General features: G+C 40.7%; 1 long non-coding RNA gene across 2 annotated transcripts in view; it reads left to right on the plus strand.

Moving 5' to 3' along the window:
- Positions 1 to 4,691: 4,691 nt before the first annotated feature.
- The window catches only part of LOC134298798 (uncharacterized), a 56,015-nt gene continuing 34,014 nt past the window's right edge, over positions 4,692 to 26,692 (plus strand). For both annotated transcript variants that reach the window (XR_010005881.1, XR_010005880.1), the window contains exon 1: positions 4,692 to 26,631. This is a non-coding gene — a long non-coding RNA (uncharacterized LOC134298798). The remainder of the gene's footprint in view (positions 26,632 to 26,692) is intronic.

Genomic DNA, 26,692 nt, shown 5'->3' on the forward strand with positions numbered 1-26,692 from the left:
CCAGAGGAGGCGAGGAGGTGCCGATGCAGTTGGGCAATGTGCGTCCCAGACTAGATGCCGCCGAGAAGGCCCGTCGTCAACGCTTAAACCTCTGTTGGTACTGCGGGAACGGGGGCCACTTCGCCAGAGAGTGCCCAGCCAAAGGGAAGCCTGCCGCCCGTCTTGCAGCGGCGTCCTCCACGGAGACGAAGGCGTCTGAGCCGACTGGCACACAGCCGGCGGGGGAAGCCAACGACCGGGTGTAGAGAGGCTCGCCAACCCGGTCAAAAAATCCATTCAAGAGCCGCCAACCGGGGTCCTGTTCCTTCTCGTGGTTACATTATGGTCAGCAAAAAGGGGACCCGTCATGATCCACGCCATGATAGACTCTGGAGCTACCAACAATTTCATTGATAGAGAGTATACCGACTCTCTGGGATTACAATATCATGATTTCAAGAATGCCCGTGTGGTGCAAGCCATAGACGGCCGCCCCCTCAAGACGGGCCCCGTAAGTCAATGGTCGGAACCCACCAGGATGTGGATAAGAGAACATATGGAAGAGATTTCCTTCTTTGTTACCGAGGTTCCCCATTTCCCTGTGATTTTGGGAATTCCATGGCTGACTCTCCACGACCCTAACATCTCCTGGTCCAACAGAGAACTGCAGTTTGCTTCACCGTACTGCCAAAACCATTGCCTCGTAGCCAAGGTATGCCATGCCACAGACACCGAGCCCATCATCACCTTGCCAAAGAAGTACTCCGAGTATTGGGATGTATTCAATGAGAAAGAAGCCGAGAAATTACCCCCACATAGACCTTATGACTGTGCCATTGACTTGGTGGAGGGGGCCCCGATCCCGCGAGGGCATCTCTACTCCCTGACTGAACCAGAGCAAGAAGCTCTCAGGGAATTCCTAGAGACAAACCTTCGCAAGGGATTCATCAGACCCTCTCAATCCCCAGCCGCCTCTCCAGTGATGTTTGTGAAGAAGAAGTCAGGGGAACTACGCTTGGTGGTGGACTACAGAGCATTGAACAATATCACCAAGCGGAACAGCTATCCCCTGCCCTTAATCTCGGATCTACTGGATCGGCTTCGAGGAGCCAAGGTTTACACCAAGCTGGATCTTCGGGGGGCTTACAACTTAGTTCGCATCAGGGAAGGGGACGAGTGGAAGACCGCCTTCCAGACCAAATTCGGATTATTCGAGTCCCGAGTTATGAATTTCGGTTTATGCGGAGCCCCCGCAACGTTCCAGCATTTTGTCAATGACATTTTTCAGGACTATCTGGACAGGTTCTTGATAATCTACCTGGACGATTTTTTGGTGTTTTCTAGATCACAATCAGAACATGAGAACCACGTCAAAATGGTGTTACAACGATTGCGGGAACATGGACTTTATGCCAAACTGGAAAAATGCGCCTTTGATCTACAAGAGGTAGATTTCCTTGGTTACCGCATCTCGCCTTTAGGGCTCTCCATGGATCCAGCCAAGGTTTCAGCAGTATTGGAATGGCGGGCGCCAACTAACAAGAAAGAGGTGCAGCGTTTCTTGGGGTTCGCGAACTATTACCGCAAGTTCATTCCAGATTTTGCCCACTGGTCTGACCCAATCACTAGCTGCATCCGTGGAAAACAGCCCTTCCGCTGGACTGATCAAGCAGAGAAAGGGTTCCAGCAACTAAAGAAATTATTCACGTCCCAGCCAATTCTACAGCACCCAGATCCTGGAACCCCTTTTGTTGTGCAAGCGGACGCCTCGGATGTGGCAATTGGGGCTGTACTCTTACAACCGGTGGGAGACCACCTTCATCCCTGTGCCTTTTACTCCCGTCAACTAACCACACCAGAGAAAAATTATACCATTTGGGAAAAAGAATTACTAGCCATAAAGGCAGCTTTTGAAACTTGGAGACATTGGCTAGAAGGGGCCAAATTTCCCATTGAAGTCCACACTGATCATCGTAATCTAGAACACCTAAGAACTGCCCGCAAACTAAATCAAAGGCAGCAACGTTGGGCTTTATTCTTTGAACGTTTCAACTTCCAGATCCATTATGTGACCCCAGCCCAAACCAAGCAAGCAGACGCCCTGTCACGTAAACCGGAATACGCTGCAGGACGCAAGGAGACCTTTGAATCCCAACTGCTACAACCCGAGAACTTTGCCACGCTCACGGTGGGGAACACCAAATCCATTCCCATTGGTTCAACTTCCCCTACTCCAGGACCCATCTGTGCTCAAGAAATCAGGGCTAGTCAGCAAGCAGATGCCTGGGCGCAGGACCAACTTCGCCAAGGTCTGCATTTTCCCTTTTCGCTTAAGGATGGGCTGCTCTGCTATAGAAATCATGTTTATATTCCACCCGGACCGGGCAGGGAAAAAGCGCTTCGTCTGTGTCATGACTGCAAACCAGCAGGACACTTCGGACTATTTAAAACTATGCATTTGATCCTAAGGGATTTTTGGTGGCCCAAGATCCGCAAGGATGTAGAAAAATATGTCAACACCTGCCCAGTATGCCAGCGCTCCAAGATACGAAGGGAAAAGCCCTCAGGGCTTTTACACCCCCTTCCTACCCCATCTCGCCCATGGGAAATAATTTCCGCGGATTTCATCACTGACCTACCACCTTCCTGTGGATTCACCACGATCTTAGTGGTGGTGGACCTTTTCACCAAGTTAGCCCATTTCATTCCCTGCGAAGGCCTCCCCACGGCCAAAGAAACTGCGGATCTATTTCTTCAGCATGTTTTCAGACTACATGGATTGCCCAAGAGTTTAGTCACAGACCGTGGATCTCAATTCACCTCTCGTTTTTGGAAGGCACTACAAAAACTACTGGGCATAGACTCTCGCTTATCTTCAGCTCATCATCCCCAAACAGATGGGCAAACGGAGCGCACCAATGCCACTTTGGAGCAGTATCTTCGCTGTTATGTAAACTACCAACAGGACAATTGGGCTTCTCTGTTACCACTGTCTGAGTTTGCCTACAATAATGGAGTTCAAGCTTCTACAAAAGAAACGCCGTTCTTTGCAAACTACGGCTTTCATCCACGTTTCTTTCCCCCTGTCATTGAAACTTCAGAAGTTCCCGCAGCAGAGGATTGGCTGCAGGAACTCACAGCGGTGCAACAACTTTTGCTCCAGCAACTGGACCAAGCCAAGGAGGACTATAAACGCCACGCTGACAAACACCGCCAGCCGGGCCCCGAAATCAAGGTAGGAGATCGGGTTTTTCTGTCCACTCGCTTTCTGCCCTCCCACCGCCCATGCCGGAAGTTAGATGCCCGCTTCATTGGCCCCTATCCAGTGGTGGCGCAATTAAACCCCGTGACTTTCAAACTCCAACTTCCGCGTTCAATGCGCATTCACCCAGTGTTTCACCGTTCCCTGCTCCTTCCGGCGGATGGTGTGCGTCCTGATACAGACCAACCGGCCCCCCCTCCTGTTTTGATGAATGGGGAGGAGGAGTTCGAGGTTGAGGACATTTTGGATTCTCGCTTTCATCGCCGCCGCCTACAATATCTCATTGACTGGGTGGGTTTTGGCCCTGAGGAACGCTCTTGGGAAGACGCCTCCACAGTCCATGCTCCTGATCTAACCCGTCGCTTCCATCTGACCTATCCCACCAAACCGCGACCTCGCGCCTCGGGGAGAGGACCCCAGTTTGGGAGGGGCCCTGAGGAGGGGGATAGTGTGATGAACCATGGGCCTTGTAGTCCTGCTCAGGACATTGTAATCCCTGATGAAGATGAAAACTTGGGTTTTTTACCTTCCCAGTCTGAACTGGATTCCTCTCAGCCAGATCCTTCCCAGGCAGATCTGGAAACCTTGCACCTGCAAGAAAGTTGTGCCCCAGAAGTATGTCAAACAACCCCAGAGCCTACTTCTCCCGTGTTCTTGCGCCGGGAGTTTTGTAAACAACAGAGAAGTTTGGATTCAGCTTCGCGCAGGAGTGCGAGGATAGCAGCTAAGAATGTTGCCAATTAACATTGGTTCTCGTGAGAATCTTTAAGGAGTTTAACATCTGGTCTCAGAGTTTAGCTTTCGTTTCTGATTCCCAGAGAACCGCTTTGGTGAGAAAGTTGGACTCTATATAGGTGTTTTGCCCGCGTAGCAACTTCGCGGAGTCAATTCGTCAGCCTACGGAGCGAGTTGTGTCTGGACAGCGCGCTCCGATTCAAGCCTCGCTCTTGCTCAAGCCTTGCCTTGCTATCCAGCCTTCGCCTTGCTTCCCAGCCTTGTTTACCTGCGGACCTTGCCTTGTTTCCCAGGACCAATCCTTGCCTTGTTTCACGGATTTTACCAAGTTATTCCACGGACCTTGTTCTTGTTCTTAGTTACCTTGTTCCACGTTCAAGCCTTGTTTCAAGTATCAAGTTATTTCCTAGCCACGTTCAAGTTTTATGGACTAAAGGACCTTGTCATCTCCCCTCACTTTGCTTGGCAAAGTGAGTGTTTCGGTTATTGGATTACAACTTTGGACCTTAATATTTCATATTGGACATTAATTCCTTGGACTAATTTTGACCTTTCCTGAAAGGTCTGCTTCTGGACTATCTTTTACATTTGCTTTTACTAACTTTATATATTTCCTTAATAAAGATATTAGATAGATTCTGGCTTCTGCGTATGGTTATTGGTGCTCTGTAGCCTGGGTCGTGACAACACCGGACAAAAATGTTTAGTAGTTCCAATAGTGAAATTGAAGCATGAGCACGATGCACCAGCAATATTCTGGCCTGTGTAAAAAGACTGGGAAAGACAGTGATGTTCATTTAATTGGTCAGATGCCTATCTCCTCAACGGCTGAAATTATGGGATTTCTATTCAAATGCATTGTGTTTTCATTTTGCCAGTCCACCAGTATTGTTCTTGTGGAAGAAAGCACCTATCTTGGGTTAGTTAGCAAATGGCTAAACAATCCTGCATAATCAGTAGCAGTGACCATCACCAAGAGCTGGCTTGCTCATCTGCTCACCTGTATAATTGATGCTGGAAACATTCAGTCTTTTAAAAGCTTGGAAAAACAAATGTAACTTGTCAAGATGCCATTACAACAATGAGGCTCTACAGATCTATCATTTTTTTTAGTCCTGCACATTGTCGTTTATTCAAGACTTTTCACTGTCAAAACACGGGGCCATACAACTGATTTAATGGAATTTAGTTATTGATAGGATACGTAATTTCTATGTAAATAATGATGTAACCCTCTAGAGGGTGGGCTACATATACTGTTTCCAGCCACAGTTTTTACACAATCTTTGGATACTGCCTTTGTAGCTGGCGTAGCTTGCAGAAAAAAATGTGTGTCTCCAATTCCAGCATTAGCTAGAGTGAGGCCTAAATTATGGCTCTGTTTTCCTGTTTGGGCCCTGCCACACACCAGGGAGGAATAAAATCTTGCTAACAAGGTGGAGATTTGGGCTGAAAGAGACAGCACACATATGCTATCTTGTGCTACAATGTTGCTAGAAATAGTTCACAGTTCTGATTAAATAGCTTTGAGGTACAGAGTTCTAAAAACATCCGGATTTTTCCTGTTTTTATTTTTTATTTTTGCTAAGGGAGCCATGCTCATAGTGAAGAGATTCTTTGCATATGCTGGGTGTTGCAAAGCAGGGAACTGGGCTGCCTTAAATTTACGTAGATGCTTATATCCTTTGGTCAAACCTCATCTGGAATACTGTGTCCAGTTTTGGGAATCATGATTCAAGAAAGATATTGAGAAGCTGGAACGTGTCCAGAGGAGGGCACCCAAAATTACCAATGGTTTGGAAGCCACACCATGGGATTAGCTTCTTAAGGACTGGGCATATTTAGTTTTGAGAAAATAAGGCTGGAGGAGACATGATACTTTGGTTAAATATGTGAAAGGATGACATATTGAAGATGGAGCAATTGTGGTTTTTGCTGTTCCAGAAACTAGGACATGGAGCAATGGATTCAAACTTCAGGTAAAGAGATTCCTCCAGACTATTGGGAAGGAAAAGTATCCTTACTCTGATAGTAGAGACTGTGTCTTTTTATGTCTAGAGGCAGTAAATGCCACAAGAAATAAAATATAGTAAGGAAAACAGTTTTCTGTGCACCATTCAAGGAAGTCTGATGAAGATGAGCAGAGGCATAAAAGCAATGTCACAAACATTCCCAAATTCACCACAAGAAGCTACCTGTCAAATAATGCAAGTTAAAAAATAGAAATGTAAAATTATGCAAGTCTAGATTCCTAAACATTGTTAGACCTGAAATATGCTGCCTTGGAGTATGGTGGAGTCTTAAACAGAGTCTGGATGACCATCTGTTCAGAGTGCTTAGATTATGTAGTCCTGCATGGCAGAGGTTGGACTGGATGGCTCTTATGGTCCTTCCCAACTTTATGATTCTATGTGATGGGGAAACATGTTCATTCATCTTTGCATTCATGATTACAGATATTGTTCAATTGAAACCAACAGTTAATTAAATGTAAAAATTATTAAGCAAAAAAGCTGATGATTGTGATTTGGCACCATAAACATGGTTGATTGAATGACAGAATTATAAGAGTGAATCATTCAAAACTCCTTTCTTCCTGAAGTTACAAGCAGATTCGTTTTGCTTTGCTCTGCATTTGTTTTTAAAACATGCTAATGTGGAAGCAATGATTTCAAAAGTTGCAGTCAATGGACAGGTAGATGTGATGGGATGGAGACTATAACCCGTAGACATTTCTTCCATGTTAGGAAAACTCCATCCGCCAATAGGAACTAAGAAGAATTATTGGCTATCAAGTTGATGATGAACAGAAAAGAGCAAATGATGAACAAGAATGGAACAGAACTGAGTTTGATCCATTGTCTGTATGAAACATGAAGAAACCAGGGAATTAAAAAAGGGGGTTTGCATTGAATATGGAAGTACTTTGGGGTTTGATATGACTTTAATTTACAGCAGCCATATGGTGAAGAACAAAATATAGGAAAAGTCTGTTATAAAAGAAGGAGATATTTTGCCTATCTAAGAACAGCCTCAAGGGAGATTATACTAAGAAGTCTATAAAGATGACACTAGTCAAATTTTCCTCCCAGACGAGCAGAAAACAAGTACATTCAGATTTTTCTTTCCTTCTTTCCCACCCCACCCTGCCTTTAGGGAAAACTAGGTGTGTGTTTTTATATTATCCTGAAGGCTTAGGTTGCCTTTTCATTAAGTAGTATGATTGGCATAAGTTTGGGGAAACCTTCTTGCAAGGCTTAATTCTATACTCTCAGGACAATACTAATATTTTCCAAATGCTACAGCTGGCATCATCTTTCTCAGTTAGCTAAGAGTTGTCCATTGTATTGGCTAGTCACCAGATTTATGGTCCTTCCCAAGCAGACGGAAATGCTCATTTTTTCCAGTTTTCCAAGTGGTAATAAAATATTTGTCATTGATCTTAGTTCCAACATCCCTTGTATGTCTGACACAAGCCAAACCTCCTCACAGTTATCGAAATTGTGATGTATTTTGAAAGTCTAAATCTTCTTTCAGACAAATACAAAGTGCTGTTGTATTGGATCCAAGAATCCAACACATAATAGAGATATTTCAAAACATCTCAAAGGGGTAAAATTGTATGAGGTGTTACAGTAAAGACGGGCAAAGTGTGACTCTATTCATCTCTCCCACTCACTGTTTCGACCCATCCAGATCCCAGAAACGAACCCTTTTCTGGCCAAAAAATAAATAAAAGATCATCTCAAAGAGCATCTTTTCCCTTTCAAATAGATGGCAGTCCTGCCACTCAAAATTGAAAAATTGAAAATTGCTTTAAACTTCTGGTCATTTCCAGAGTTTGGGGGGGGGGAGAATGTCTTTTGAAGGGGGCCAATTTTGACAATCTTCTTAACTTACCCAGAAATCTTGGGGACGAATATTGTTCCCTGAAGCTGCTGCTTTTGCCCATTCCTATTTTACAGGGACATCTGGTCTGGAAGTGATGCAACCACTGTTTTTGTATTTCCATCCACCCATCCATCCATCCATCAATCTCTTTTTTATAACACTGAGCAGCCACAGTAAAGGACCCCTAACCCGTTCCCACCAGGAATACTTGTAAAGATGTAGGCATGGGTAAGAGCAATGGTAATCTTTCTTTGCACACTGGGACCCAAGCTGCTTTACAAAATAGAATTACAATGAAAATGAAAGGTAAAGGTAAAGGTTTTCCCCTGACATTAAATCCATTAACTACTGGGGTTGGTGCTCATTCCATTTCTAAGCCAAAGAGTCAGCGTTGTCTGTAGGTGCCTTCAAGGTCATGTGGCTGGCATGACTGCATGGAGTGCTGTTACCTTCCTGCCAAAATGGTACCTATTGATCTACTCACATTTGCATGTTTTCGAACTGCTAGGTTGGCAGAAGCTGGGACTAATAGCAGGAACTCACCCTGCTCCCCAGATTAGAACCAGCAACCTTTCAGTCAGCAAGTTCAGCAGCTCAGTGGTTTAATCCTCTGTGCCACCAGGGGCTCCTTGAAATGAAAATACAATGAAAATGCATGTGATTTTAAAAAAAAACCAGAATTTTGAGATTAAAAAAGTATTTAATTAACAACAAAATCAGTTTATTGGCAGAAGTCGTCAACAAAATTCCAGCAGTTAACAGTGACTGGAGACAGAAATGCAGTCTAGTATCTCTACAAAGTGTCTGATCAGATATTGACACTAGGCAAGGATACTAGTGCTGTTAAGCACAACAACAGAAAAGTCGAAAGGTGAATGTAGATCCAGCAGAATGACTTCAGACTGTTGAACAGTAATACCGGAATGTTTTAAACGGTGCACTCTTCTTGCAGGTGGAGTGTGGAGTCCAGTCCCAGAACCCTAACAAGTGAGAATGTGAAAAGGCTCACCATTCTAGTAGAGTCTAGTGATTAGCCTTTACATAAAAACATATTTTAAAATAAATTGAACATTGCAATTCTGCAAAAAGCTGGGGGTGACCCCCGTTGGCAAATGAATTGTGATACCAATGTTCAGCTGCCACAGTCATTGCTGATTAGGGTTCCTAAAGCCTCAAGTCTTTTCTATAGTCTTCAAGGTAAGAAACTTCAGCGTGAGAGGATGATCTTGAAAAGAGTTTTCTGCATCTATTCAAATGTGGGCAATGCCATTTGATGACACATGATGAGGCGAGAGCCAGCATGATGCAGTGGTTTGAATGTTGGACTCAAACCCCATGATTTAAATTCTTACTCATGCATGGAAACTGCTTGTGTGACCTCAGATAAGTCATATTCTCTTAGTCTCAAGGAAGGCTATGGCAAAACCTTGTCTGAAAAAATCTTGCCATGGGTTTGCCTTAAGTTCAAAACAACTTGAAGGCATACAATAAGAACAATTCCACCTAATGACATCAGCAGGGGCTGTCCGTTCTAATGTCTCTCTTGCAAAATCCTCCTAGCATCATAAGGATTTGTCATTAGGCCACTGTTTTTAGCCACAAAATTTTAGGGATAGTCCTGATCTAGCAACCCTATTGCTGATCAGCCTGCAAGAAAGTCAGCCCACCTTCCAATCTTTGTGGCCCAGTTATTTCTTGAATTTCCCACACCAGAAAACAAAGTTCCTTCTGCCAGAATAGGGAAGATCAATGTAGTCACATCACTTCCTGAGTAGATAGTTCTAATTTGGTATATGTAAGGCAAGAGTGCAAAACCTTTATCTATAAAAATAAACCAGGTCACATCCAAATAAGAATATTTTTTTCCAACAGGTTATCAAATGGTGAAGCTTTTCCATAACAGAATGTTCATGCTCTAAAGCAATGATTCCTAAACTACAGTCTTCGAAGTGTTTTGGACATCCAATGACAGGGATTTGAGGAGCTGAAGTCCAAGGCCCCTTCTACACTGCTATATAATCCAAATTATCAAAGCAGACAATTCACAGTATAGATGGGGCCCAAATCACGTTGAAAACTAGAGTTTGTGAAACACTAATCCAAAGGGCTTTCCTTGTGTAGAACTTCTATGGCTACAAAGTTTTTAAGGGTACAAGTCCATTGTTGTCCCAACACTGTCATGAAAAAAACTCAATTTTCCATGAGTTTTAAACTAATTATGTTTCAGAATTTCTTGTATATATTGTTCTTACACTGGGAATACTATGTTTAGTAGAAGAACAGACATGGTATATTAGATGGGTGTATGAAAACAGATTTAAGATTTACCACAACCATGATTCAAATGCCATTAAAAATCAGATTAAAATGTTAAAATAATATTTTCCTAGAGCACTTGTTCGGGTTAAGAAACAGTAGCAGCAGAATAAGTATAGCAATGGTATCAATGCACACCAGTCACTCTCCTCTTGATTTTTAGCAAAAGGGATATTAGCCTTTGACATAAAATATATCCATTTAAATACTTGCAACAGGAACAGGTCCCACATGGTAGCCCCCACAATTGGTGTTTAGGCAGCCAGTGATAACATTCTAATTCTGCTTGGCTTTTAACAGTTTTCAGATCCAAAGGTTTGGCTGAGCTCCTTTTCACTTTAGCTTTCCTTTTTATTATTTGACACTGTTTTATTCTTTCATGTAAACTACTCTTGAGAGCCCTCATTTCAGCTGAAAAAGCAGTATCAAATGCTGAAAATAAATCAATACACATTTAATGCAATCTCCCCCTTTCAACGCTAGCGTGAGTGAATGAACTTACACTAAAAAAAACTACAGAGGAATTGCAGGGGCTGACCCTGAAGGAATGCTGTTGTCATTTCCAAAGTGTGCCTAATCTCACATTTTAGTAGATGAGGACACCAGGATACATGAATCAGGATACAGCCTACACAGCAAGCAAGCTGCCAGGATAGAGGAGGACAAATATGCATATATATATCTCTCTCTAACACTTGGACTGCCTCTGGTGTCGCTATAAGCAGGTCCTCGATTGTGCATGTGGCAGGGCTCAGACTGCATTGTAGTAAGTGATCTGTGGTTTGCTCTTCTCCACCCTCGCATGTCATGGGCTCCACTTTGTAGCCGCATTTCTTAAGGTTAGCTCTGCATCTCATGGTGCCAGAGCATAGTTTGTTCAGCACCTTCCAAGGTCAGTTGGGGAGGACCAGTCCCCTCTATTCTCCCTGTGGCAGTGCTGCTTCTTACCTAGACAGGGAAGTGGTAGCAGCTCTTTGGCAAGGAGAGTGGAGGGACCTGGTTGATGCATTTTGGGGGATCTCCTGGGACAATGTTAGTTTTTGCCATAGTCAGTCCTTGGAGAAACTGAAAAAGGCCGAATCTCCTCCACCCTCCCCTTTGTGCTGGAGGTTTTTAGGTGCTTTGCTGCTGCAGTAGGGAGAAAAGGGGAAAGAAGAAACTGAAAAAAACAATTCCATCCTACTCCACTCTTCCCTTCATGCTGGTGGCTCTTTGGCACTTCGCTGCCAGGATGGGGACACTAGAAGTGGTCAAGATAATCTGAAAAAAATCTGAAGCCTCTCAGGTCTCACCTTATTTGGGGAGTTAAAGCAGGGTGGGAGAACTTGGAAAAAGTTCATTTTGTCTGCATGTGTTACATTTCTTTATCTCTGTAAAATGAGTTCTAAAATTTTTACCCTTGACTGATCCATGGGTCATATCAAAATCCATAATTTTGACTCCCAAACCTGCTATCGACTTAGTTGTAAGGTTAAACATATACACAAGTATATGCAGGCTACAGCTTCCACAACCTTTTAGCCGGCATAGTCATACTGGCAGATGGATTCTCAAAGATATAGCCCATCCAGCCTGTCACTTATGAGACATTATCTGAATGAATACAATCATCTTGTTTTCTAAATGCCATATGAAACTATATGAAACTGATGTTTTTGTATTTATAGCAGTTGCTTTCAAATTTCAATTCCGCCATAGCACCTTAGTAACAAATGGCAACTATTCTTGCATATTCAGGAAAACCCATTTTGGAAATACAAAGGTCTGAATCCAATTGCTAGTGACAGTATAGCATAGCTCCAATGTAATGGGAATGTGGGGAAAACTGTCATATAACATAGATATGTGACACTTTGATTATTCCACTGTTGTCCAAGAAGCTGCATATTGGGCACCAAGGCCTTGAGCACTATGCAATGATAGATTACTTTCCCACCTAAGTCAATTGTGTGTGTATGTGTGTGTGTGTCCTTACAAAAGGTTGCATTAGGGGCAAAATGTACAAAACCCCTGATAATACAACTATTTGCATAATCTATTTTCACTCTAGCCTAGTCCTCCACCAGGAGTCCCATCTTGGTAACCCACACTTATATAAATTACATTAATTCAAGAGAGTTATTTTAGTTGAGTGTATTAAATAGGGATCTAATGACCTCATCAGATGCAAATCCTCCCATTTCCATACAATTATAAGACATTTCAGGGACCAAGTGCCATAGAGCCCTTCACACAATATAAAACTACTTCTGGTTGACATCTGTTGTACTTCGTCCCTGAAATGTAGTAGAATTGTAGAGAAAGGGAAGGGGGGGGGACAGGAGATGGGGAGAAACCGTCTTCTGAGTTCCCTATGCACGGGAGAAAAGGATCATGGCAAAGTGGTTTATAAGAACACTTGTCTAATGCAAGGCAGGAAGCTATGGGAAAGACAGATCATGGCAAAGGGGTTTACAGTTCTGCCACTTTCCTCCTCAAATGGAATAAGGTCCATAGTAATCTTGGCTTTTGATATTGAAGTTTTCCCTGATTAAAAAAAAGAATGCAGAGTGGGTGGGGACTGTACTTACTCATGTGATGGCTCAGAATGTGGGACAGAATGGGAGAAGGCCAGAGAACATAAAGCGGGATGGGATTTGTAAAACAAAATGATGTCTTTTTAAAGGGAAGGAGGTGATAAGCTTTGCTAAGAAGACAACACTTTCTGCAATACATCTCATGACGTCCTAAGAATCAACATACATGCGATGTTTCACTTTCTGAGCTGATGATGGAGCTTATTCACAATCTGTAACAGAAGGCAGACAGCTCTAGCTGAATTGGATCCTTACCTTTTGGTGTTGTCACAGGAACTGCATAGTTCCCATATGAACAGGAAGTCTAGTGATGCAAACAAATCCATTTTTCCTCTGTACATTTCAATGACCATTTTCTAAACCTGAAAATATCCACCCACATCAAGCCATCTGCACATGAGCTTATTCTGGCTCAAGCCTTTTAAGGCCAAAGCAGAAGCCTCACTAATTAGTCCTAAACAGTTCAGCTGTGTTCCTGTGGGAACTTGTCCCATCTAGAAACCAGGCAAAAGCTGCTGCTAGTCAGCTGATGAGTGGTCAGTGGGAATAACCCAGAATGGCTGAGGCTTTGGGGTATAAAACTCAAGTTGGCCCACTGCCTCTTTTGTCCTGCCTTATATGTTGTCTCTATTTATCTGTGCCTTATGGACTACTATTGGATTATGATGTTTATTTTCCTGGTCCCTGGATCCCACTCTATTGAGGCCCATGTGCTAATATGTTTAGGTTTAATTAGCTTTATTGTTTTTGGCCTGTTTGTAGTTTTCCCAAATGTTCCACTGGTTCTTGTTTCTTTTATTCCTGTTCCTGGTTGCCTTGTAAGTAAACCTCCTTCCTTATGCAGCTGTGAATGTATTTCCCTCCAAATAGCCTCATATATACTACAGAATTGCAGCACTGTTATTCCTCTTTAACAGCTATGGTGCCATCCTACAGGATCCTTGGAATGGCACTTAAGAAAAGGCTCTCTAGTGCTTCACCCAACGGCTAACTCCAGGATTGTAGAGCTATAATTGTGCAATGTGAAAGGACTACTAGGGGGATGATGATGATGATAAATTTATTACCAGCTTCTACTCGCAGCTCAAGGAGGTTAACAACACTGTCAAAACAAGAGATAAAGCACTACTAGAACACATACTACAAGATAGTAAGGATTGTCAACCCTAAATCATTGTTGATCCCTGTTCAGAAGAGGAATGGAGATAATGCCCACAAATGGAAATGCAGACTGCTTTTGCTTTTTGCTGGTTACAATTAGACTTGTGCCCAAAGGGGAGAAAAACGATTTTCCTGATAACAAGGAAGAGCTCCATTCTAAAGATGATAGAATACTTCAAATGTCTGACTTTGGCAGTGAAGCTGAAAACATAGGGAAATTACTATTGGTAATTATGACACTTTTGTAAAAAAAATGTACTAGACTTTATGTCTATTGCTAATTTAATGCTGTTGTGGTTGAATCAAGTAGCATGTTTTATTGAACTGAACATGTTCCATTGCCTTTGTGTTTGGCTTCAAAAGGTGCAGCGGAGGTGCCATATGCCAAGAAAATTTTCATTTTATAAACATGGTGCAAAGATGACGCTTGAGATAATATGGGGAGACAATATTCAGGTATTGTGTGGACAGTGTAGAGAGATTTTTATTCTACTTGTCTGGAGATAAAATAGGAGAGTCCTGTCAATTCGATGAATAGCAGTGCGGGAAAAAGAATTACTCAGAAATAAAGAAGACAAAGAGTTGTCACTGAATTTTGGATATAAAGATGTTGAAAATAATAAACAGCTTCCTAGCATAAATTGTAACAAACCAGTTCATTTATCTCAACTGCTATTATGCTGCTATGAATACAGTGCTCGACAGCTTTTAGAAAAAACAACAACAGTGTTTTAAAGAAACACTGTTAGATGATGAAAACTCCTTAAGCAGCCCAATTCTCACTTTGAAATATGCATTTGTTTTCTGAGCGTAAACATTATTCAGTTTAAATAGCTATCATGGTGCAATGGAAAGTGACAAAACCCAGCAAATCAGATTCAGACTTGATTTTAGCTCACACTGAGCATTGATTCAATATATAGGTTGGCGGTGGATTTCTCTGAGAGCCAAAACATGCCTGTGTTGAAATTTCTATTTTTCAAAGCAATGCAAATACATGATTTAGGGATGAACTACATCACTCCACATCTGTGTTCCAAGGTTTCTGCCAATTTATATCACAGCTCTTATTAATGGAACTTAATGACATTCTGCCACAGTGAAGTCCAAAAGAGGGCTTCTGATGTGTGTAAATTGGCCAGAAGATGTGGTTATGGAATAACATTAAAATATGGAATAGAGGGCACCGGGACCTCAAAGTCTTCTGTGAGGTCAACCTCATGCTTTCCAAGGGTGCGTTGAGATGGTAGCTGCTCATGGAACAATGTTTAATGGGGTCGTGTGATTTGGGTAAACTGCGATCCGTTTCAGTGACCTGGATTTTGGAGGGGGCCCCGATCCATTTTTCAGGAGCTTTCCAAATACGGGAGGACATAAATCCATTTTTGATTGGGGAAGCCAAAAGATTTGTTTTCAATCTGGCCCATGGGAGGACTTCCCATCATTTTAGACATTGTTTGTCCTTATATTCTTCATTAAGAACTGGATTAAAAGCACCAGAATTAAGATACCACTCTTTCTGGGATTATTTGTCTTTATGGCTTTCATTAAGACCTGGATTGAAAGCATCAGAGTAAGGATACCACTCTTACTGCAATCCCTTTCCTTCTGTTTTTCAAGGAGTCCTGCATTCAAAGCAAGGGCTTAAGAGACCCCCTTTCCTGGAATTCTTTCCCTTCTGTCTTTCAAGGAGACATGGATTTAAGGGCAAGAGCTTCTGAAATCCTTCCCCTTCTAGCTGCTGTCTCCCTCCCTGCACTCCACATGTTGCTGAAAGAAACCAAAAGCAGCCATTTTTCCACAACCACTGTTCTGTTGTGGCTAGAAAAAAATGGCAGTGGAGCCCATGCAGTTACAGCCATCCGGATCCACAAGCCGGATCCACTGGACCAGCCGAAGACTGCTTTTGAAAAGGAATCCTTGCACAACCCTAACCTTTAAATACTTGATTAAAAAAAATAAAACCCCACCTAAGACAAAAAAAAAACCTGAGTCAAGGCTATGCCTAGGATGCATCTAAACTGTAGAACTGATTCATTAACTGCCAAGGCTCAATACTGTGGAATCCTGGGAGCTTTAGTATGGTGATGCATTAGCATTCTTTTTTACAAAGAAGGCATCAGCACTGTCTTGCAAACACTGCAAAATTACAGTTCCCATGATTCCGCACTGAACTATAGCAGTTAAAGTGGTGTCAAACCATATTAAACCTCTATTGTAGATGAACCACTAGTGCTGTATGGTAAGTGAATACAGACAGCTCTCCATATCCAAAGATTCTGCATCCATGGGTTCAACCATCGACAGCTTGAAATATTTTGCCATAAGGGTCAGCAGTTTACTACTCTATTGTAAATAATGGGATCTGAGAATCCAAAGATTTTGATATTTATCGTGTCTGTGTCCTGGAACCTAATACAGTAGATACCAAGAATCTGATGTATTTATATGAATCCCATTGAATCAATGTAGTCAACAAATTGACTTTAGGACTTTGTCTAAAATGAAACAAGCCCCTCTTCGATTTTAAAGTTTCTCTTAAATATTTTTTTCAAAATCACACATTTGGCACAACGCATATGACATGTGTAAGTAATAATGCATTTAGTGGAAAAATGCACATACATTCCCATTAACACAAATAATGTCAATAGTAAGCTGAGCCCCCAAGGGATTGTATTTTAGAAAAATGCCACCAACTGCTGATGCACTGAGAACATGGTTTTCATTTTCTCTTTTTTAAAATAAAAACACCTCTTTCTGTTTAAGTTTGGCTATGGACAGCAAAGATATATAGCCAAAAATGAGGCTTTTGGTACAAAATTAAATTGGGATGAGGGTTTTACTGCCCCTTTTACAACCACAGCATATTGGAAAATGGGCTCTTACCAAAATACCAGCAAGAGAAAATCGGTGATTTGTTCCAGCTTTCCTTCTGGGAAGACATTCTTTACATGTGCTAATTGCTTTTAAGTTATATTATTTTCCAATAAGGAACACAAGTGATTCGATGTAAGCAACGGCTGTGTAGAGGATCTTTCATTATGTACAGAGGCACATGAAAAACTGGGTCAACATTTTCATTAAGACCCGCCATTTCCACCAGTTTATAAGTATGCCATAAACACTCTTGCCAAAATGCAGCTCTACATCTTAGACAGTATATTTTTTCCAGTTAGTAAGAAACTGTGCTATAGAACTGAGCCGGCAACAGATAGCAGGGCTGTTCCACCAGAATAGTTATTTGCTTAATCCATAATTCACTCAAAGAGGAGAGCATTTTGTGATTATGCAGCAGAATCCTGGTTCTGCAGATTTAGATCCCAGTTATTGTTCTGCATCAGGTTTATGGATGTCTTTGGGCCAACTCAGTTACCCTTTTCGCATCTTCTTCGCTTTGTCTTGAAAGTGATAATGGCAATACAACAGCCACAAAACAGAGCCCTAGAGGATAGGTTATGAATATTTCACAGGGCAATATTAGCCCTTCAAATGCTGTTAGAGTACAGTGTTTCTCACTGAAATGGCCACAGCAAGGAGTTTTCTTTGACTTCCTCTGAACCTAATAGAGAATTGTTTGATTGAATAAAACCAAATTGGTTCCAAAAATGCTACACACACACACACACACTGCAATGCCACATTAATGACTCTAAAATCAGAAGTACCTCCCTGGCAACAGCTTATCATATCATTTGCAAAGAAAATCAAATAGTTACAGTAATTAGGGTGACTATTTTTCCTTAAAATGTTAAGTAACAGCATCCAATAAACAAATGTAATAACAAATGGACATTAATACATATATATTTTCCAGGTTCTGCTAAATGTTCCTTGGTTTCAATTTTCAGATCTAAAGTAGCACTGTTGGGATTGCTGAGATATTTTTTTTTTAAAAAAAAAACATTACATTTGTGTGTATGTGTACGTGTTTGTATACACACACACACACACACACACACACATATCCCTTAAAGATCTATGATTTCATTGATGCAGGTAGTGCCTGCAAAATATAGGTGACAACTGATTTTTCATCATGATTGGGTTTTTAGAAATGGGAAGCTTATTCATTCTTGAATTATTCACCATTTCAGTTTCCATGCTGAAAATTGAATTTTATATCCCAAATCATGTTGTTGTTTCAAAAGTGTTATTTGTACAAGATCTCTTCTGTTCAAAATTGTTTGTGTGTGTGTGTATGCAACATTTCTGTGGGTGAGTGAATAGTTGCAGAGACAATATGCACACGCAACAGTGCTTTTCATGTAAAATCTCTCATATGATTTTGATTGAAAAAACCACATGCATTTCTACATGTGTAAATACTAGGTGAAAACAGTGTAGAAACATTCCTTTTTTTCCTCATGGTGAGAAAAATAGTGGCAATTATTTTGTCTTCCACTTGTGAGAACAAAGCAATCAAATATTTACATCCCTATTGCTCATGACTGTTGGTAGTTCCTTACCTGGTGATCAGCATTGATAATGTAAGAGTTACTGATTAAACAGAAATATAGGTTGAACATCCCTTATCCAGAACTCCAAAATCACAAAGTGTCCATATGAATGGCTTTTAAATAATAAAATGTACTTTAGAAATAACAAATCATGTATAAATACACATTCACATGGAACAATTACAAAAAGAAATATCAATTTAAAAATGGTAGAAGCATAAATATGTGGCAAGGAAGCACACCTGAGGCAACAAAATGTGTGTTGGCCAGTTCAACAGCAAGGCAACACCTGCACATTCACATGGAACAATAGAAAAGAAAGATCAGCTTTAAAATGACAGAAGCACAAAGTTGTGGCAAGAAAGCACAAAGTGAAGAAGCAGAACTATCATTTTCTTCATACTCTATTTATTCCAGTCTCTTTCTCTCTCTCTCTTGCTCTATCTCCCTTTTTCATTTCATGAAGCCAAACATACCATCAATAAAACCCACACAAAATCAACTAACCCAAAGTCCCTCAAAGCAGACAAGAGCAAAACAGACAGCAATCTCCCAAAGCGGATAAGAGCATGAGGCATGGAGGCTGCACCCTTGAAGCCCTAAAGCCCTGTATTCTGACGCTAACGCTCCCTCTGGCACTAGGTCTTAACTCAAAACACTGCTAGTATGTCAAGTGAAACCTGTGCTGCGTAACAGTTCTTAAAACACTCTCAAATTGTGAAGCTCTGATGTTGAGGTTCCACTGTATATGCAAATACAATTATTCCAAAATAATAAAAAAAACCAAAATCCTAAACATATCTAATACCAAGCATTTCAGATAAGGGATACTCAACCTGTACTTAAAAATACTTTAAGAGATGTTGGAGTCTGCTTTTTACAGCTAAAGTGATCTGTATCAAAAATGGCATATACTACCTTAAAATATTTTCATTTGGTTAGTCACCCTAAAATACATGTTGCAAGTGGTTAACTTCACCTTCTTGGGATCTAGAAGAAACTTATTTGAAGAGTAGCTTAATTATTTTAAAATTATATATGTATAGATAATGTCTCGCTTTGTCAACCTCCGCTTTCTATGGTCATATTGCTGCTGCTTCGGTGCCAACTTTTACTGGTTAGATCTTAATTTTCCATCTTAGAATGATCAGACAGAATGCAGATGTCACAATTCTAGGTGGCCAATCTATGTGGTACCACAAAGAGCAAATAAAGCTGCCTTCGAGCAAAGGCAGAACTTTCTGAACAAAGCAAACATAAAAATGTACTAGTACGCAGTTTGGCATTCATTTTAAGACAACATGATGTGGTTTGTGGTGCTCCTAGTTAGGGCAATAGTCACATGTTAACTTAATCACTTAAAGATGGATTACAAAGTTTCAGGTTCTTCAGACTGATGTTGAAGTTATGCTGTTTTACCATTTTAATAATGTGGTATAGAACATATTCTTTTGAGGATACAGCATCAGAAGATAGATGGAGATGATTCTTCCGGGTAATGAGCCAAACACTCAAAAATAGAACATGAAGATAGAACATAACTAGAAAAAATGTTAGAGGGGAGAAGCTTCTTTAAAAAAGAAAGAAAGAATTCATATCAAACACATATCAAAAACTGCAAAGATTTCCCCTACAGAACTTTTGAGTGCTACCTGATTTCTCCACTATGAAAAACATCAAAAAATGAAATTCAGATAGAGCATCCCTTATCAGGAATTCTGAAATCCAAAATACTCTCAAATCTATAATTATCCACATAACTGGCTGAAACACTTTCTCATGGTTCATTGTACACAAACTTTGTTTCATGCAAAAGCTTTTACCAAAAATATTAGTAAATTATTAAAAATTTCAACCTACTTACCACATCCTTGACCATTGCTCCATCTGCATATATTTCCCACTTTTACTCATCCCTTGCAGTACGAAATACAATGCACCACATTGCAAGTCTCTATATTTCGAGATCCAGTTTCATCATCCTAACTCCAGTACCCTCTTAGTTCCCATAGCTGGTGACCATAATTTCTTTGTCTCCATTTCCTAATTTTACCTTGTTGCAATCACCATGTCAATTTTCCATCAATGTCTCATATTTCAACACCATAGAGATACTCATGCATAGCTTAGCCTCATGTATAAAATGAGAGCAGGTTTAGAGGCCAAAATTATGGATTATGATATGTTCTGTGAATAGATGAATGGTCATTCTGCACCAATGAATGCATGGACTGCAATTGAATGCACGATTGTAGCCAGGCTTTTAAAAAGACCAAAGGCAGTGCTACAATGAGTTTTAAAAGTTCTCCTGGGTTCCCCTTCCTCTTATAGGTCAAATGCATCTTCCCTCTCCTGGGATGGACTAAGTCAAAGATGGGAAACCATTTTTTTTTCTTCCAAGTGCCATTTGGATATTTATAACATCATTTACAGGCCATAAAAAATTAGGGTGGGGAGAAGGGCCCCTCAATCATTGGGGAAGGTGAGAGGCCCGGTTGAGGGAAGCTGCATTTGACACATGGGAGGAGGGGCAACCTGGGTGGGCTTGGCTAGCAGTCACAGCTCTAGAAGCCCTGGCAATTTCTCAGGCAGCATTGCAACCCAGATGGAGGATGGCAGGGGAATGTGGCCACCAGGCTTGGAGGGAGGAGCAGACAGGCGAGGAGGGCATCTGGTCAGATAGGCAGCTAGGAATCTGTCTGGGCTGTGGGTCCTCCCCTGGTTGGGTCTCCTTCCAGCCTCATCCCCAGCAGAGCTGAGAGGTGAGTGGTGGAAAGAGTGAGGCAGGCTGACTAACTGCTCCCCAGAGAAGGAGAGAGAGAATGAGGAGGGAGGGGAGGAGAAAAAGAAGGCAGCTGCAGATGCCATGGAGTTCGACCAAATGACTTTGTGGGCCTCATGTGGTCTGTGGGCCAAACGTTCCCCATCCCTGGACTAAGATCCTGCCTTTCACCACTCTACTCAGAGAAAAGGATGGTTCCTTTTAAAACAAGAGTTAAGGTATAGTGTTTACATTGATCAATGAATAAGATGACTTGGTTTTTTTGGGTTGATTATTAACAAAAATTTCCAGATTTATACTTGTACACAAGTATATAGGATAACTTGGATTTCAGCCTTGGTTTGCATTTCATAGCTAACATCCTTCTGATTAAAGATACAACCTACTTAAAGTTCATCTACAAGCAGGTTCTATCTTACTTCAAGTAAAACACGGGTGTGGATTGTTTGCTTGTGTACTGGTAACTGGGACAGTGTAGCATAATCAAACCAACACAAAGCATTGTCCCAGACCTATAGGCCATAGAAAGGAATAAATACAGTATAACTTCCTTATCCACAGATTTGATATCCATTGTATCACTAACTCATGCTCCAAAAAATATTCCCAAAGCAGAAGTGTTTGTGGGTCTCTCTATGTTATGTTTCTGGCCCAAGTATAGTCAAAATACAAATTTGCTATTATTCACAGTTTTGGGTATTTGCAAGGTGTGTATTCGTTGGAATGCATCTCCTGTAGACACAGTGGTTGTACAGTACCATGTAGCCAAACCAATCAGATTGCAGCAAAAGCTAGACCATATTTATTTCTTTGGTAATGAAGAAAACCAGTAAGGACAACCAAGGCAGTCTTACTTCCATTGGCTATCAGACCAGATCTTGCCCCCTGAGATTGGCACAATTCAATGTTGGTGTAAGGAAGGAGCAAACAGGGTCTTCATGAAGAAGATTCCAACATTATCCTCAAGTAAAAATGCATCAGCAACCATAATGACAAACCTGTCTAATGCTTGGTGACTAGCTTGTACTATCCAGATTAAGATTACCATATTTACATTTTCAGATGAACTCAATCGAAACTATTTCAAGCAAACACAACAGACAAGCAATGAAGACAGTACTTCAGCAAATGATCACTGAAAATACATCTAGATTGGAAGAAACACAAGTGATTATATTATTAATATTCTTAAACAATTTCAATTTTACAGCTGTTTTAGGCTACTGGACTCAATTTTATCTTTGTCCTTTTGGGATGTGATGAGTCAATGCATAACTTTGTCAAGTTGTTATTCAGCCTTGAGTTGTCAGCATTCGATGAAGGGATGAAAAGATGGTAGCTTTCTCCTCAGGAGTTGGGGAACAGAAGAAGAAATGATTAATGGCCAACAATTAGCAAGAGGTCCATTTACACTGCCAAATAATGCAGTTTCAAACTGGATTACATAGTCAGTGTAGACATATTGAACTGCATTGTATGAGTCTACACTGCATTGAATTGAATTATGTCAGTCTACTTTGGCCATATAATGCAGTTTCAAACTGTATTATATGACAGTGTTGATGGGGCCTATTTGTAGTATAAAGGAGTCAACATTTTCCTTTCATAGAATAATATTATGATTCTGTATTCTCTCACAACATATTAATGGTCTATTGGTCCACCAAACCCAATATTGTCAGTTGTTCTGATGGCAATGACCATCTTGACTTTCTGGAGTTTTTAAAATCTAGGCTTAATTGGAGATACCACAATGTTAGGAATGTAAGCATGTGTTCCACTATACTATATAAAGGTCACAAGTGTTTATCATATAATATTTTGAAGTAAGTGGCCAATGCTCTACTTTTCATTTCTCATATACTTTATTTGACACCAGAAGTATTTTACAAGTGGTACTATGTTAAATTAGTTTATCTGGTCTGTTTTTCATCTCAGATGCCAGCAATCTCAATTTCTACTTCTAATTCTACTGTAATTAGTCAAGTTGATAAATTACATCTCCCAACCATTCCCACCCACACACTTGAATTGGAAGTTTTGAAGTGTAAGTTCTTTATTTTTCATCTTGAATAATCTTGGCCTAGTTTGTAAACCATGACATACTGACAGGTGCTAGGGCTTTGCTTTCTTTACCTTAATTCCCACTGTTAGTGAATGAAATCACACAAATTATAATGGATGGTTTTTAAAAAAGCTGAAGGCCCATTAAATGATTTATTGCATTTCGATTTAGCCTGATACTTTTCAGTCTTTAAAATTTCCTGTTCAGAGAGTAACCAAGGCCCAGATATCTCCATAGTAAGATAAAGTTACTTCATTTTAAGAGAATATTCATGCATCAAAACTGTACTTTTTAGCTGTACTTTGTTTTTAATTGGATGCAAGATGCTTTGAGTCCACATTGGAAAAAAGGTGAGATACTATGGACGCTTCCAGACAGCACCAAAATCTGTGCTAAAGCAGGTTAAAAAATCTACTTTGGTGTGGATTTCCATCCTTACTCCCCACAAAAAAACAGGACTTTCTCAGGAGGGGGATGGCTACATGCCATCCCGATTAAAATCGGGATATATGCAGCCACTCCAAAGCCTCCCAATTTATCCCTAAAATTAAGTTAAACATACCTGGCCATCATAACTTTCCTCCTTGCACCCTCCTGGTGTGAGGAAGTGATGTGCCAGGAAAGAGGTGAGAAGAAAGGTTATGGTGGCCAGAATCTAATGGGGTATCAAATTAAGTCAGAACAAACCAAACCCTGGTTTGTTCTAAATTAATTCAGTTTTACAGGAGGTGTCATTTGGACATCTAAAGTAAAACCAAGACAGGTCCCGGGTTATGGGCCTGTCTGGATGGGCCCTCAGTATGCACTTTGAAGTCAGTTTGCACCAGTGGAAGTAAGCTGAGAACAAAGGAGGAAGTGGGTGGAGGTGAGAGAATGTGGGGCATTTCAAATACAGTTGAAAAGGTGTTTGGTTTATCCCTACTAAACTGGGACAGCAGAAGGGTACTCAGGAAGCAATACGCACCATATTGTACTAATCACCCTGAGTCCCCTCGGATGAGAAAGGTGGGGTAAAAATGTTGTAAATAAAATAAATAAATAATGGTTACTTTGTAAATTTCTCTTTTGTGTCTTTGGAATACTGCTTTTTAAAAATCCTACTAACTTAATTGTTCATAGCAATCTCAAATCTCAGGATCAGATTTGCATGAACAAATCTGATGGATTGCCTCCTTTCTTAGCTGTCAAGGGGCATGTATCTTGAAAGGAGGTCACCAGTGAAGTCAGATTTTCTCCTTTAATTATTACCTAAGATACTGGATTATGAACAAGTCACTGTGACCAATCTGAATGTAAATGGGAGAATAGATAATGCTGATAGGTTTTAGAGATGTTTCAAATTGCATTCCAGATTTCATTATCTGAACCAGCATGTCAGCACAAAAGCTATACTTAACATGATCCTCTTCAATGAGGAAAAGGATTGAAATAAATTCTTGTCTTTGTTAAGAATAAGAGCCCTGCTAAGATTTGTGCACCGCACAGAAGTCATGCGGGCACATTAGTCGTTATGGTCCATGATAATTAAAATTTGCAGGTATAAAATAAGTCATAAATAACTTACTGGAATAAAATTAGCCTTTTCTCCTCTTAGTGCTTTAGTAGTCATCTTGGAGTGACCTCTGCTAGTAAGAAAAGAGCAGATACAGCCATAATAGCTATTAGATTACCAAAAGTATAACCAGATGATACTATCATTCTCCGCATGGCTCTCATGCTTAATTATTCAAGATGGTTTGAGGAAATTCAGTAGTGTAAACTTGTAGCTTTCTAGCTTCAGAACTGATATCTTCATGCTCATCTGCAAGGATGGATTTTTTTTATCCTGCTGTTGTAGAAAAGGAGGCTGAATGTGTGTGTGTGTGTGTGTGTGTGTGTGTTTGTGTGAAATTTTTTTTCCCTGCAGAAATGGTTGGGCATTTGTGTCCAATCTACAATGGCCAAATTAGCAATATATAGTTCAAGATTGTGAAAGTGGAATTGTAAATCATAGCCAAAGAGAAATATGTAGCCTTAGAAAAATGTACAGTTTGAGGTTTTGATTTTTTTACCCATAGAGAGCTATTATTGGAAAACCAATATTTAGTTATTCAGTTGTTTTTGAAAAGTGTATATATTTATGCTAATTTTATTGCAACTGTGGAATATCTTGGTGTAATAGGCTCAAATGAAAAGAGCTTGGCTATCCAGCATCTTGTTTCCTAGATAAGCCAACTTTAGGAAACCCACAAACAAGACTTTAGGGTAATATGCATCTGTTGTTGCTTCCCAGTAACTGGTATTCAGAAACACTTTGCTTCCATTTTACTAAAGCCAAGAGTCTTATTTTTATAGAACACAGTCCTGTATTCCAAGAGCTGTAAAAGGATAGTCCTGTATTAGAAATTGCCCTCTATTTGTCTAATCCAATTCCAGTTAAACTCAAAGGATTTAGAAGGATATATGAGGTGACTTTGGGTCTTCTCTTAGCATTGATATCCGATCACTTACCACATTATCACACTAGGGCTTTAAAGCGGGCAGTGGACATTTCCCAGAATTCTGCAGGTGGCAGAAATGCAGGGCTGCCTGCTTTAAAGCCCTGGTGTGATAACGTCTTTTAGTTACACTTTTTTGTCATTATGGTAAGGCACATTTTATATCTGTTTCAATTATGCTATCATCTTCATGTAGTAATGTAGTAGTGAAGTGTTGGACTAGGAACTCTGGAAACATGGTAGGCCATGGAAACCCCACTAGCCATGTCACATTCGCTCACTCTAAGGGTAAGGCACTGACAAATGACTCATGAATAAATCTTCTACAACTTGATTCTCTGGTATGCTTCCACTGGAAGTCATTCACTTCAAGAGACTTCAGTATGATCTGTGGTTTCACACATCCAAGGTAAGTGTAGAAATGTACCCCCTGTGGATACAGAGGTCATTGTCTATGTACAGCCTAGGGGAACACATGCAGTGTCTGGATCAGATAACTCGTAATAGAAGTGGTATGGTGGAGTTTTCTCAATTCCTCTCCCATGTGTATTAGGCCACTAGCTAACAGGCTTCTCAAATGAAAGCAGCAAAACTTTTGCCCCATATAGCTGGAAAGTATGTGCAAATAGCTGTCAAGGGCACTATGAAGGTAAGGTGAAAATGGAGATCACTGTAGAACTATACCATTAATTCTGAATGAGAAAAAGAATATAAAGTTGGAAAGCGGTTTTAAAAAATCATATTACTGAAGGAAGAAAATAGTAGAACAAGTGCCCAAAGTTTCTTTCTCTCCTGATTCTTCTTTTCCTGTTTTGAAGATCAAGTGGAAGGCTCCAAAATTTGTGTAAGGTTACACATATTGGCATCAATCTGACTTTTCCCTTCCAGGAATTTCTCAGCATCTACACACAGAATGTCAACCATGAGGTACAATTTTTTGCTATTTCTGTTTCCCCCCCCCCCCCCCCTAAATCTCTGGCCTCTTCAA

Source organism: Anolis carolinensis, chromosome 4 (genome assembly GCF_035594765.1).
Source record: "Anolis carolinensis isolate JA03-04 chromosome 4, rAnoCar3.1.pri, whole genome shotgun sequence".
Taxonomy (NCBI): domain Eukaryota; kingdom Metazoa; phylum Chordata; class Lepidosauria; order Squamata; family Dactyloidae; genus Anolis; species Anolis carolinensis.